A 15,278-nucleotide genomic window follows, 5' to 3' on the forward strand; every position below is an offset into this window, starting at 1 on the left:
TCCCACACAGCCTTCCATAGGGTTGCAGCCCCATACAGTATCCCACACAGCCTCCCATAGGGTAACAGCCCCATACAGTATCCCACAGCAATCGCAGCAAGTCTCCATGCAATGTACCGTATGGGGACTTGCCGCGATTGCGCCGTAAGTGTACCGCAAGTTAAGGAAACTTTACATGGTGCATTTTGTGAATTGCTTACTTGGTACCGTAATGGCGATCGGATCAATTCCTCTGCGGTGCTGGGTAGAGGTGTGGCTTCTTCCTCATGCAGGAGCCGCTGGGCCAATCAGAGGGGCCACCAGCGACTGCACATGAGGGCACTGAGGCTGCGTGTTTTTGTATGTTGTCCATGGTCCTGATGGACCGCGGACAACATTACTGCATCTCCCACGTCCTCCACATCCCTCTGCTCATTCCACTCCAGATCTGTCCGCATCCCGCTCTAACCGTCCGCATCCCGCTCTAACCGGCCACATCCCGCTGTTAATGCAGCAAAAGGTATCGGTACTATGGATTTTATTTTTCCAACGTACAGTTTACTATTTCTTACTTTCGGGGTACGTCTTACATTAGCCGACCCCCCTAAAACACCCACTACGTCTTACTATCGGGGGTGTCTTACCATCGGGTAAAAGAAAAGAGTGCAAAAATAAAAACTATTTTTGTGACACACACACTTTGTGACACTTTGTGCTTTTGTGATACACACACTTTAGGTAGTCGCATTTAAATGTCTGAATTGTTGGGAATTTTTTTTTCTCTTAAAAAAAATATTATTCACCTATTCACAAAACAAATTGCACAAAAATTCAAGACCACAGAACAGTGGCTTGTCGCTTTTCTCAAGCAAGCAAGCACACTTTCTCTGACTAGCACTGGTTTTATTTTTATTTTTTCTAGCGTAAAAAAATTGTGCTCTGGGCCTTGGACTGGTATCTTGCTTTCGAGTGCTGGAGGATTGAAAAAAGTAAAAAAAAAAAGCCGTTCTGGACAATATCACTAATCAATCACACTGTGTCTGCTGCTGTTTGAACGTCTCTTCCCTTTCATATATATGAAATGTTATACATACAGTTAGGTCCAGAAATATTTGGACAGTGACACAAGTTTTGTTATTTTAGCTGTTTACAAAAACATGTTCAGAAATACAATTATATATATAATATGGGCTGAAAGTGCACACTCCCAGCTGCAATATGAGAGTTTTCACATCCAAATCGGAGAAAGGGTTTAGGATTCATAGCTCTGTAATGCATAGCCTCCTCTTTTTCAAGGGACCAAAAGTAATTGGACAAGGGACTCTAAGGGCTGCAATTAACTCTGAAGGCGTCTCCCTCGTTAACCTGTAATCAATGAAGTAATTAAAAGGTCTGGGGTTGATTACAGGTGTGTGGTTTTGCATTTGGAAGCTGTTGCTGTGACCAGACAACATGCGGTCTAAGGAACTCTCAATTGAGGTGAAGCAGAACATCCTGAGGCTGAAAAAAAAGAAAAAATCCATCAGAGAGATAGCAGACATGCTTGGAGTAGCAAAATCAACAGTCGGGTACATTCTGAGAAAAAAGGAATTGACTGGTGAGCTTGGGAACTCAAAAAGGCCTGGGCGTCCACGGATGACAACAGTGGTGGATGATCGCCGCATACTTTCTTTGGTGAAGAAGAACCCGTTCACAACATCAACTGAAGTCCAGAACACTCTCAGTGAAGTAGGTGTATCTGTCTCTAAGTCAACAGTAAAGAGAAGAGTCCATGAAAGTAAATACAAAGGGTTCACATCTAGATGCAAACCATTCATCAATTCCAAAAATAGACAGGCCAGAGTTAAATTTGCTGAAAAACACCTCATGAAGCCAGCTCAGTTCTGGAAAAGTATTCTATGGACAGATGAGACCAAGATCAACCTGTACCAGAATGATGGGAAGAAAAAAGTTTGGAGAAGAAAGGGAACGGCACATGATCCAAGGCACACCACATCCTCTGTAAAACATGGTGGAGGCAACGTGATGGCATGGGCATGCATGGCTTTCAATGGCACTGGGTCACTTGTGTTTATTGATGACATAACAGCAGACAAGAGTAGCCGGATGAATTCTGAAGTGTACCGGGATATACTTTCAGCCCAGATTCAGCCAAATGCCGCAAAGTTGATCGGACGGCGCTTCATAGTACAGATGGACAATGACCCCAAGCATACAGCCAAAGCTACCCAGGAGTTCATGAGTGCAAAAAAGTGGAACATTCTGCAATGGCCAAGTCAATCACCAGATCTTAACCCAATTGAGCATGCATTTCACTTGCTCAAATCCAGACTTAAGACGGAAAGACCCACAAACAAGCAAGACCTGAAGGCTGCGGCTGTAAAGGCCTGGCAAAGCATTAAGAAGGAGGAAACCCAGCGTTTGGTGATGTCCATGGGTTCCAGACTTAAGGCAGTGATTGCCTCCAAAGGATTCGCAACAAAATATTGAAAATAAAAATATTTTGTTTGGGTTTGGTTTATTTGTCCAATTACTTTTAACCTCCTAAAATGTGGAGTGTCTGTAAAGAAATGTGTACAATTCCTACAATTTCTATCAGATATTTTTGTTCAAACCTTCAAATTAAACGTTACAATCTGCACTTGAATTCGGTTGTAGAGGTTTCATTTCAAATCCAATGTGGTGGCATGCAGAGCCCAACTCTCGAAAATTGTGTCACTGTCCAAATATTTCTGGACCTAACTGTATATATATATATATATGAAAAAATATATAGGAATATATGTTTTAGCCCATTTTTATGCTATCGCTAATGCTGATTTGCTGGTTAAACCCTAAAATAGCAGCTGCATTCCCTGCCTCAGCTTTTACAGTGGCTCCGATACTTCCTCGAGATTGGCTATGCTGTTCCATTTGATGTGACAAATGAAAAGCCAAAACAGCTGTGCCTGGCACTATGTGAGCCCGATCTGGCGGAATTATTCTTTGACAATGTGTCAAATTGTGCCAGACCTTTTTTTAGGGAAACAATATGCATAAATTGAATCGCACATTTTTTACATTTGCCAAGACCTGCAAATTTCATAAAGTCAATTCTTATTGAATCAATTTTCTCATTTCTATTTGTGATATATATTATTAAAGGTATTTTAGACCTGATGAGCTTGGTGTATTTACTTTGAACATTTATGGTAGAAAGATCGTATAATCACCTTTAAAAATGATGCCACCTAATGAGCATAACTCATTTTAATGTGCATTTTAACATCAGGATTATACAGTCATGCTGACATATATTTACAAAGTAAGTCTATCAGCTTCACTGGGTCTACAAAATCTGTTTAAATATGTAAAAAGTCAGGTATGGGGAGAACAATTTTCTGGGCCTATCCTAAAAAAAAACCTATTCCTAACCAGGAGCTAAAATTTATTGGTAATCTGACATTCCGTCCGGATTCTGCTTGATTGACAGATCCTATTAGGAGTTTGTATGTTCTCCCCGTGTTTGCATAGGTTTCCTCCATGTTCTTGGGTTTCCGTTCACAATCCAAAGACATACAGATAGGGAATTTAGATTGTGAGCCCCAATGGGGACAGAGATTATCGTGTCTGTAAAGCGCTGCAATAAATAAACAAAAATAAATAGAATCAGGAGGGGATATCAAATTTTAGGAACATGTGTAGTTCCTATTGGTTAGGAACAACTTATTGGGAAATCTCATTGGGATTTGATCCTTAAACAACCAATCAGATTCCAGCTCTCATTTTGGAAAGGATTTTTGCAAAATTAAAAGGGACAAATTGATGGCTAAGGGCAACTACACTAGTTTTAACAAATTACCCGAATATGTCTTAAATCTGTAATATCTAAGCAGGTGTCCCCTCCCCCTTCTAATTGTGTAGAGATAAAAAAAAAAGAGAAAAAACATAAAGCCTCAAATCCTTTTCCTTACAGCCTCGAACCATCTCTAAAAAAAAATAAATAATAATAATAATAATGTATCTCTTTTTATAGCGAGAAAGTTAGAGTTTAGACTCATGCCCACGAGCACAATGGAAAGTTTTCCCCTCTCCCTGTCACAGATGCTCACGACAGTGGAGTGATTGGCAACGAGAAGAGCATGGAAATAAAATTGTTCACACACTAATGAATAGAAGCTTGATTGCAAGATCCTGTTTGGAAAATTATAGTGCTACACACAAGCCATACAATTACATCAAAAATGCTGCATATTCATTTCATCTACTTTGCATAGAGATTAACAAGCAGACTCTAAAATCAAAGCTAACACCAAATTTAGTCACAGGTTAGAAACTAAATAGCATTGTTTGATGGATATGAATCTATACCACCTGCCTGCACGCTGATTGCTCGCAGCTTAACATGGCTACAAAACTTGTGAGGTTTTTGGGGGGGATTTTTTTTTTCAATTCTTTCTTTTATTTCATTTCAAGGAGTCATTATGTATGTATGTAAAATATTTGTAGCTGGAATCGATAATTTCATTGTAAAAAAAAATGATTTGATCCTAGTCTAGTGGTAGAGAAACAGTCATTGGATTTTTTTTTTCTATTAATAATCGAGAAAACCATCATTAACATGCAGTTAATTCAATAATTATATTAATATTTTTGTAGTTAGACACTGTATAAATAGCTATATATATATATCTATATATATTCATTTTTTCCACACAGCTTTGTGTGTGCGTATATATATATAAATATATATATATATATATATATATATATATATATATACATATATATATATACATATGTATATATGTAACTAAACACTTTATAATTATAACTAGATTTTATATATATATATATATATATATATATATATATATATACACAGACCAAAGGTTAGGACATACTTTCTCATTCAAAGAGTTTTCATTATTTTCATGACTCTGAAAATTGTAGATTCACATTGAAGGCATCAAAACTATGAGTTAACACGTGGAATGAAACACTTAACAACTGAAAATATGTCTTATATTCTAGGTTCTTCTGTATATATATATATATATATATATACACATTTTTTTAATGTCGTTATATAATTTACTAGCTGAAGTACCTGTCTCTGTCTGTCTGTGTCTATTTGTCTCTGTCCATCTCTATCTGTCTGTCTCTGTGTCTGTCTCTGTCTGTCTGCGTGTCTGTCTGTCTGTGTGTCTGTCTGGGTGTCTGCGTGTCTGTCTGCGGGTGTGTCTCTGTGTGTCTGTCTCTGTGTTTCTGTCTCTGTGTGTTTGTCCCTGTGAGTTTGTCTGTGTCTGTCTCTATCTCTGTGTCTGTCTGTCAGTCTCGTTCCAGGTCTGTCTCTTTCCCTGCCTTTCTTGTTCCAGGTCTGTTTCTTTCCCTGTCTGTCTCTTTCCCCATCTGTCTCTTTCCCCATCTGTGTCATTCCAGGTCTGTCACATTCCAGGTCTGTCTCATTTCCTGTCTATCTCTTTCTAGGTCTGTCTCTTTCCCCAATCGTCTCTGTCTCTTTCCCTGTCTTTTTCCTTGTCTCTGTCTCTTTTCTTGCTTTTGTCTCTTTCCCTGTTTTTGTCTCTTTCCCTATCTGTCTCTTTCCCTGTCTGTCTCTTTCCCTGTCTGTCTCTTTCCCTGTCTCTTTCCCTGTCTCTTTCCCTGTCTGTCTGTGTCTGTCTGTATGTGTCTGTCTGCCTCTTTCTCTTTGACTGTCTGTCGCTCTCTGTTTCTTTCCCTGTCTGTCTGTCTTTCCCTGTCTGTCTGTCTCTTTCCCTGTCTGCCTCTTACTCTGTCTCTGTCTGTGTCTATGTCTGTCTCTCTCTATCCATCTCCCCCCCGACATCTTATTACCTCACACATAAGCTTCTTATACTAATAATTTATTTTGTTCCTATAGCAACCACTCACAGCTGCTATTAATAACCTATAGCTCGCAGCTCCATTGATTTTAATAGAGGCAGGTTTTTTGGAGAGTAATTGTAAAATGCGGGGTTAAATTTTCCTGTGAAAACATAGTCTATGACATTCCCTGAGTCACATGGGGTATCTATGCAAAATTTTATAAAACAATCTAAATTATTAATATATATATTTGTTTAAATTAATGTATTTAATTGTATAATATATAGTTGAAACCAGATGTTTACATCCACTATCTGTAAATTTTTGGTCAATTAGGAACCACAATTATTTATTTGTGCCAAATGCCAGAATAATGACAGAGAGAATGTTTTGAGGCATTTACATTACTTTCTGCAAAGCCAAAAGTTTACATACACTTAAGGCCCCGTCACACACAGAGATAAATCTTTGGCAGATCTGTGGTTGCAGTGAAATCATGGACATATTGTTCCATTTGTACACAGCCACAAACCTGGCACTGATTGTCCACAATTTCACTGAAACCACAGATCTGCCGCAGATGTATCTCTGTGTGGGACAGGGCCTTAAGAGTACTATGCCTTTAAACAATATGGGACAGCCCATATGATGATCTCATGTCTTTGGAAGCGTCTGATAGGTTTAATGGCAACATTTGAGTTCATTAGAGACACACCTGTGGATGTATTTTAATGTACACCTGAAACACATTGCTTCTTTGTGTAGCATGATGGGAAAGTCAAAAGAAATCAGCCAAGATCTCAGGAAGAGAATTGTGAACTTGCACCAGTCTGGTTCATGCTTTGGTGCAATACCTGAAGGTGCCTCGTTCATCTGTACAAAAAATTATACGCAAGTACAAACAAGATAGGAATGTCCAGCCATCATACCATTCAGGAAGGAGACGGGTTCTGTGTACCAGAGATGAATGTGCTTTGGTTAGACGTGCATATCAACCCAATAATAAAAGCAAAAGACCTTGTGAAGATGCTGGAGGAAGGTGGTCAGATTGTGTTATTATCCACAGTGAAACGAGTACTATCTCATCATGGGCTGAAAGGGCACTCTGCCAGGAAGAAGTCATTACTCCAAAAGAAACATGAAAATGCCAGATTAATGTTTGCAAATGCACACAGAAACAAAGATCTTAGTTTTTGGAGACATGTCCTCTTGTCTGACGAAGCTAAAATTGAACTGTTTTGCCATAATGACCATCGTTACATTTGGAGAAAACAGGTAGGTACTTTGATGCCTAAGAACACCATCCCAACTGTGAAACACGGTGGTGGCAGCATCATGTTGGCCGGTTGATTAGCTGCAGGATGGACTTGTGCACTTCACAAAATAGATGGCATTATGAGGAAAGAAGGTTATATGGCAATACTGAAGCAACAGCTCAAGATATCAGCCAGGAACTTAAAGCTTGGGTGGATATGGGTCTTCCAAATGGACAATGACCCAAAGCATACTGCCAAACTGGTTACAAAGTGGCTTAAGGATAACAAAGTCAATGTTTTGGAGCGGCCATCACAAATCCCTGAACTCAATCTTATGAAAATGTATGGGCAAAGCTGGAAAGACCGGTGCGAGCAAGACGACCTACAAACATGGCTCAGTTACACCAGTTCTGTCAGGAGGAATGGGCCCAAATTCTACCAATTAGTGTCATACAGTTTAAGGGCAATGGTACCAAATACTAATGAAATGTATGGAAACTTTTGACTTTGCAGAAAGTAATACAAATGCATTAAAACATTATCTCTCTCTTAGGGGTGCTTTACACGTTGCGACATCGCTACCGATATATCGTCGGGGTCACGTCATTAGTGACGCACATCCGGCGCCGGTAGCGACACCGCAATGTGTGAATCCTAGGTGCGACGATGAACGAGCACAGAAGCGTACAATATCGCTGATCTGTGTAACGTCATTCATTTCCATAATGTCGGGTCGACCGCAGGTACAATGTTATTTGTCGTTCCTGCAGCTCCACACATCGCTGTGTGTAAACCCGCAGGAGCGACAAACATCTCCTTACCTGCGTCCCGACGGCAATGTGGAAGGGAGAAGGTGGGCGGGATGTTATGTTCCGCTCATCTCCGCACTCCGCCTCTATTGGCCGGCCGCTTAGTTACGTCGCTGTGACGCCGCACGCACCTCCCGCTTGAAGGAGGGATTGTTCAGCGGTGACAGCGACGTCGCCGAGCAGGTATGTGCGTGTGAAGCTGCCATAACGATAATGTTCGCAGCAATCACCACACATCGCATGTGCGACGGGGGGCGGGTGCTATCGCGCTGGACATCGCTAGCAATTGCTAGCGATATCGCAACGTGTAAAGTACCCCTTATTATTCTGGCATTTGGTAAATATAAATAATTTTGGTTCTTAATTGACCTAAAACCGGAAAGGTTTATTCTGATTTCATGTCAGATAGTGAGAAAAACCTGCAGATGTGTCTTTTTAGATAGTGTATGCAAAATTCTGGTTACAACTGTATATAGTTAAGACAGAACTTTGTGAGTTGACAAACCGTTACTGTAGGCGATTCCTTTCCTCAGCAAATTTATAGTGAATTCTAGCTTCAAAACACTTTTATAGCAATGTAGGCCTGGAACTTGAAATACAAAATAATTATATGGGATATTTTATTACCTAAGACATTATCTGTCAGCAGGTTTTTGCTAGCTCATCTGAGTAGCATGATGTAATCAAAGAGATCCTGAATCCAATGAAGTTTCACTTAAGTTACTGGCTGCAGCCATTCTGACACAATCTGCATTTTTAGGTTTAGTCATGTAGCTGAGTCCAGGGAGCTGTCCCCTAAGACATTATATGTCAGCAGATTTTTACTAGCTCATCTGAGCAGCATGATGTAAGCAAAGAGATCCTGAATGCCATGATGTATCACTTAAGTTACTGGCTGCAGCCATTCTGACACAATCTGCATTTTTAGGTTTAGTCATGTAGCTGAGTCCAGGGAGCTGTCCCCTAAGACATCTGTCAGCAGATTTTTTACTAGCTCATCTGAGCAGCATGATGTAAGCAAAGAGATCCTGAATCCCATGATGTATCACTTAAGTTACTGGCTGCAGCCATTCTGACACAATCTGCATTTTTAGGTTTAGTCATGTAGCTGAGTCCAGGGAGCTGTCCCCTAAGACATTATCTGTCAGCAGATTTTTTACTAGCTCATCTGAGCAGCATGATGTAAGCAAAGAGATCCTGAATCCCATGATGTATCACTTAAGTTACTGGCTGCAGCCATTCTGACACAATCTGCATTTTTAGGTTTAGTCATGTAGCTGAGCCCAGGGAGCTATCTCCGCCCACACCAGACTCTCTATAGAGAGTGAGTTGTGAGTGAGTTGTCAATTACAGGACGGGGCGTGCCAGACAACATGGCACAAGGCAACTAGTCATAGCAATGATAATCACCAAGAGATAAAGCCTTTAGTTTAAGTAAACAACAGCAGGAAGCCTGATAAGAGAGGCATAGATAATTTTTTGTTTTTTAACCCCTACAGCATGCTGTCCTCAGGTTACACAGCAAAAACCCGCTGACATTCACTTTAAAGAGTCGAAAGACAGATTTTTTTTTATCACACACAAGTCGCATTGGTGGAATGCATTATTTTTATGAATATCCATTATCTCAAAACCTAGAACCAATTCAGCAAAAGTAGTAGATTATTTTTAATTCAGCACCCTCAATATACCCTAAATCCATTCAAAAAACCATGGCACCTGAAATTTTTTTTTTTTGTAGACCTGTGTTATCGAAGGTACAAGTGCTACCCGTAAAAATCACAGATAGAACTGGTATGCAAAATTTGGATAGCTATATGAGCCCTTAATACTGCATTTTTTACCGCTGTGGTTTTTATGCATGGAAATTTGTTGCATCAAACAGTTCAAGAAAAGTAGATGTGATTTCATGAAAACTCTGCCTGAGAACAACCATTTTTCGGGGCTTACTCTCCTTCTCCTTTGTTTTATGCTACATCAGTATTTTTCAATTGATTTGACAACGGAGGAACAGCTTCTAATCTTGGGATACGTTCAGACAGTGTATTTTGATGCACTCAAAAAATGTTTTAATGCTTTTTTGGCATCATTTATAGTGGACCCACTCTAAAAGACTCCTCAAAAATACTGTCAGAACATAACCTTGCCACTTGCAAATAGCGATGGGCGGACCCGGACTGTAAAAGCCTGGATCCGCGTGATTTCAAAAGAACGTGAGCATTGACCATGGGTCCAGAGTTCTGAGGGAACTCCGGGTAACGATTCGGCACTGTCAACTTGGGTAATAAAAAATAAATAAATGAAAAATAAAGAAAAAAAGGAGAAAGGAGAAAGCAGGCAGCCTATACTTACCAAGTCTCCTTCGCGGCTGTAACGCTACTTCCGGGGCCGCTCATTATCGTTCATACATATTCACTGCTTCCCCCACACACTGGCAGTCCCCGCATATCTGATTGGTTGCAATCTGTTATGCCTCCACCCTGAGTGGCAGCGTGTCTGACTGCTTTCAATCTAAGGCACTGTGTGTATGTCTATATTGGTGTAAAAATATATAAATAAATTGTCATAGGGTCCCCCATATTATGATATCCAACACAAATAAAGCATATGCCACAGGCTGCACCCCCCAGCCATGCACTTATCTTCGCTGTGTATCAAAGTAAAAAGAACCCAGGCTGCTTTTTTAAAAAATTATTTCCCCCACAATTTTGATACCCAGCCATGATAAAGCCAACAGCTAAGGACTAGTATTCTCAGGCTAGGGAGAACCATGCTTATTGAGCCCCCCCAGCCTTAAAATAGCAGCCTGCAACCGCCCAGTATTGTCGCAGCTCATCCCAATTGCCCTGGTGCAGTGGCAATTGGGGTAATAAGGTGTTAATAACAGCTCACAGTTGCCACTAAGCCTTTGATTAGTAATGAGAGGCATCTATGAGATCCCCCATCACTAATCTGTATGTGAAAAGAAAAAAACACTAGCACCGAAAAAATCCTTTATTTGAAATATAATATAAAAAAACCTCTTTCATCCCTTTATTAACCCCCAAAACATCCAGGTGTGACATAATCCACACAAGGTCCCATGGCGATTCCAGCTCTGCTGCATTACTGAAGGCACAGCACATGGGCACAGAACATGACCGCCTGCTGTGGGCTTCAGGCAGAAATTGAGCCTTAGCAATGAGCTTTAACTCAGGTTATTAGCAGTCACGGCTGGAAGCTCCCATGCTTCTCCTCTTGTGTCTGCAGGTAACCTGACCTCAGGTGATCTCACTGAACTGAGTGACCTCACCTAAGGTGAGGTCACTGAATTCACAGACCTGCATTTCCTAGCATTTTTTGCCAAGAGATGCAAATTTGGTGCTGTAATTTATACACCATATTCTTGCACCCAATCCACACCTCCTGGCAAAAACGCATCAAAACACCATGCGGTTTTGATGCAAAAGTGATACTTTTTTTTTTTTTTTTTTTGCAGGAGGTGTAGATTTGGTGCAGGAATGGCGTAAATATTTCAGAACCAAATCTGCATCTCTTGGCCAAAAAATGCATTAAAAAAAGTATTGACACCGTTTCAGTGCAATCTTCTGCCAGGAGATGCAAATTTGGTGCTGAAATTTCTGCACCAGATTTACCAATTACCCCAATTCCCACCGCACCAAGTCAATCGGGATGAGCTGGGTAAAGTTCCGGGACTGACACATTTAATGGATGCGATAGTCCTGGGTGGCTGCAGACTGCTACTTTTAGGCTGTGTGGGCTCAAGAAGCATGGGTCTCCACAGCCTGAGAATACTAGCCCCCAGCTGTTGCCTTTATCATGGCTGGGTATCAAAATTGGGGACGACCGTATGCCTTTTTTAAAAATTATTTATTTAAATAATTTTTAAAAAGCCGCATGCGGTCCCTCTTATTTTGATACATTGCCAAGATAAGCACACAACTAGAGGCTGCAGCCTGTAGCTGTATGCTTTATCTGTGCTGGGTATCATAATATGGGGTGACCCTATGCCAATTTTTGTATTTATTTATTTTTGCATTAATTTAGACAGACAGACGTGCGGGCTGCCGCTGGGCTACAAAGCAGTGCATATGCATGAAGGATAATGAGCAGCCCCGGAAGTAGCATTACAGATGTGGGAAGACTGGAAAGTATAAAGCATTTGCTTCAATCCCCCTATCCCTTCTACCACCATTTTTTAAGAGCTTGATTTGGGTCTGCATAGACTTGCATGGGACCGCCGTCTGGCCAGTTATCCAGGATCAATTCTTGGGCCTGAACTAGGTTTTTTTTAAGCCCGGTTGGACCCGCTGATCCCAGGTATCTGCGAGTCCGCCCATCACTACTTGCCAATAAAGAATATTTAGGGCTATAGACACCTTTGACATGGGGAAAAAATGTTTTTGTTTTTTGTTTTTTTACAAATCTGTTTACTGGAGATGAGTCTAATCTTATGAAATTCTCAGGTTACAGCAAATTCAAATAATTTGCAATTTGATTTGTGAAAATGACCCCCAAAAATGCCTTTTTACACATTGTAGAAGATTGCTTCAGTCACAGAAGGTTGACATGACCTCAGGTGCGTCCACATGGGTTTCCTCTTAATGCCTTTAATGCCTTGCAGCTATTATGTCACAAAATATAATGCAGGTCATACTATCATAGTCTGTAAAAAAGTCTGGGCATGGAATGCAGGAGCTATGTTAAGGCAATTTAAGACAGTGAAAGTGCGTAGGAGCTCACAGCTTAGAGCTAGAAATAGAAAGAGAACCAGTGGCATAAGTGGAGTCTGATCAGACCCGGTGCAAAGTTTGAGTCTAAGCCCCTCCCCTTGCATGTTGGTCAGGTTTATGGGCCATTGTAGCATTCTAAATCCTATAAAGGTATTCGTGTTGCCGCCCCTTTCTTCTTTGTGTCGTAAAGTCCCCAATCAGTACTAATGTCCCCCGTTCTCGGCCACTTAATGGTAAATATGTCCCCCATCCAGGTAAATATTTCCCCATCAACTCCCTGTAAAGGGGAGCAAATGCTGGGCCAACCAGGCTCTGCTTTATTTCACCAGATTGAACCTGTGTTTGTGATCCATCCCGGACAGGTGGTGTGACACTTACTTCAGTTTTCAGGGGAGCGTCCATGACGCGCCCACGGGGTCAGGAGTTTACTCGTCACCGGGCCAGTGGTGCTTGGGGTTGCTGTGAATGGCCTGACCCGGCTTCATGACACCGTCGGTGTCAATAAAAAAAGCGTGATCGGTGTAGGGGGATGCTGGGGGTTTGCTTTGCAGCGGCACCTGTAGTATGCGGCCAACGATCAGCCGCCGCTGCAAGATGTTGCTCTCCTCCGGGGCGGATGGTCACGCAGCTCAGATGGTCCAGCTCCCCATTGGTGGAGCTTGGCCCCAGGGAGGACGAAGGTGGCGGGATAGCGGCCATTGGCGCCGGAGCATGCAGAGATGGCGCCGGCAATGACGGGACAACACCAGGACTACAGACAAAGTTCTTTTACTCACTGTGTCAAGTCATCACCCTTGGAGTACCGATTTCTGCCGTGATGGGCCCCAGCCGATCCCGGATGATTCAGAGGCCACCACCGGTGTTGTGGAGTGGGAGACCTTCCTTCCTTGAGCTTGTAGTGTGGATCCCTGTGGCATGGCGCTACTTGGGGATCCTAGTGTCCTTGGGTTTAGTTCCCATCCCGTTCGCAAGCAGCGCGGATCCGCTGTGGGGCCTGACTGTAATCATGACTCCGGACCCTATATGCTGCTGTGCCCCCGGACATTTGTGGTGGGCAATGGGATGTGAAATCCCCCTTCCCTGCACATCCTGATGGTGCACGTGAAGTGTATGCCACCCTAGTGTTTTGCACTCTGACTGCGCAGCGCCGGTCCTGAGGTTAGGTTTTCTTGTCGGCTACCGTATTTTTCCTCTGTCTCACCAACTCCCCTGGTCGTCTCCGATCTCTTCCAGTCTGCCCGGTACTAACTGTGAAAGCTCTGAAGCACTCTCCACAGCCACCATGGTCCTGTGAGTCCCTGATGTTCTGGCACTCTCTCAGTCATTACCGGGAGAGCTCTGAAGCACTCCTCCCGGTCGGTCCCTCTGAGGAGAGCTTATGCAGCACACCCCTCAGCGACCCAAATACTTCTATGTCTCAGACTGTTCTGCTGTAAAAATTGTGTGCTCTCTCTTTTCCCTCACGCTGCCCCCACCTTTCTGATGACTCACTGGTGCTAGGGAAGTCCCATTGCTTTGGTGACCAACTCTAGCCTAGTTTCTGTGGGAAAGCTGCTAAGCTGTGTGTTGTGTAACTGATGACTCATTTCCTGGCTGTGTTGTGTAAGTGAAAACCAGTGGTTAACCTCTTCTTTACCCGGGATGAGCATTGCACCTTAAGTCAGATGCAATACCCTGTGGCGACTAAGCCTCATGGGCCCCACATTCACCTCCCCGCAGCCAGTCATCATTGTAGATATGACAGGACAACACATCACACAGAGAATTTCTTTACAAAACAACATGGAACAGTTTATTTGTTCTTCAATCTTTTCAACAGACATGACCATTTCTATCCTGTTCTGCTGCTGCTGCTGTTGTCTGGGGTACTACTTCTGCCTAGCCCTCAACCTGAGTATTAGCCTTCCAGGTGCCAAACCTAAGTTTCTACCTGACCCCGTTCTTGTCTCCGCTTGTACCCATGTCCAAACGCTGCCTCAGACGGCTACACGAAGCTCGTCCCGAGGTGGGCTGTAGACTACACACAGATGGATCCTCGACGGGCCCAAGTTATCAAGCACTGTCTACATACCTGGAACCCCACTGAAGAACTAACGTCCACCAGGCCTGTCTCAATAACCAACCATCTGGCTCTCTGTCACTCCTCCCATCCTGGCTCTCTGTTCTCTCAGCAATCGGAAAGTGCCTACTATACTGCACATAGTAAAACCTTCAATTACTCCTTATCTAGCTAGCATTATTATACTCTACATTATATGGTTAATACATCAGTCACACATAACAGATTATACTTTATGTTACTATTAAATACACATTATAATAAAACACAATCTTCAATAAAACAATTTAAAGTCTCAGCCGCTGGATGGAGTCGACCACTGCACTGCTCCAGCTCTGCAAAACTTGCAGCCCGAATTCTCCAGCAGCAGCAACACTTAGACAGACATTTTATAAAACACGACTGTTAAGGTACACATAATATAAACACCATAGGAATGCGGTAATCTGGCCACCTCCTACCTCCCCATCCTGATATGTCTCCATCATGGCCCCATCCTGGTATATGTCCTCATCATGGCCCCATCTTGATATATATGTCCCCATCATGGCCCCATCCTGGTAAATATCTCCCCATTATAGCCCTATCCTGGTATATATGTCCCCATTGTGCCGCC

This window comes from Anomaloglossus baeobatrachus, chromosome 9 (genome assembly GCF_048569485.1).
Source record: "Anomaloglossus baeobatrachus isolate aAnoBae1 chromosome 9, aAnoBae1.hap1, whole genome shotgun sequence".
NCBI lineage: Eukaryota > Metazoa > Chordata > Amphibia > Anura > Aromobatidae > Anomaloglossus > Anomaloglossus baeobatrachus.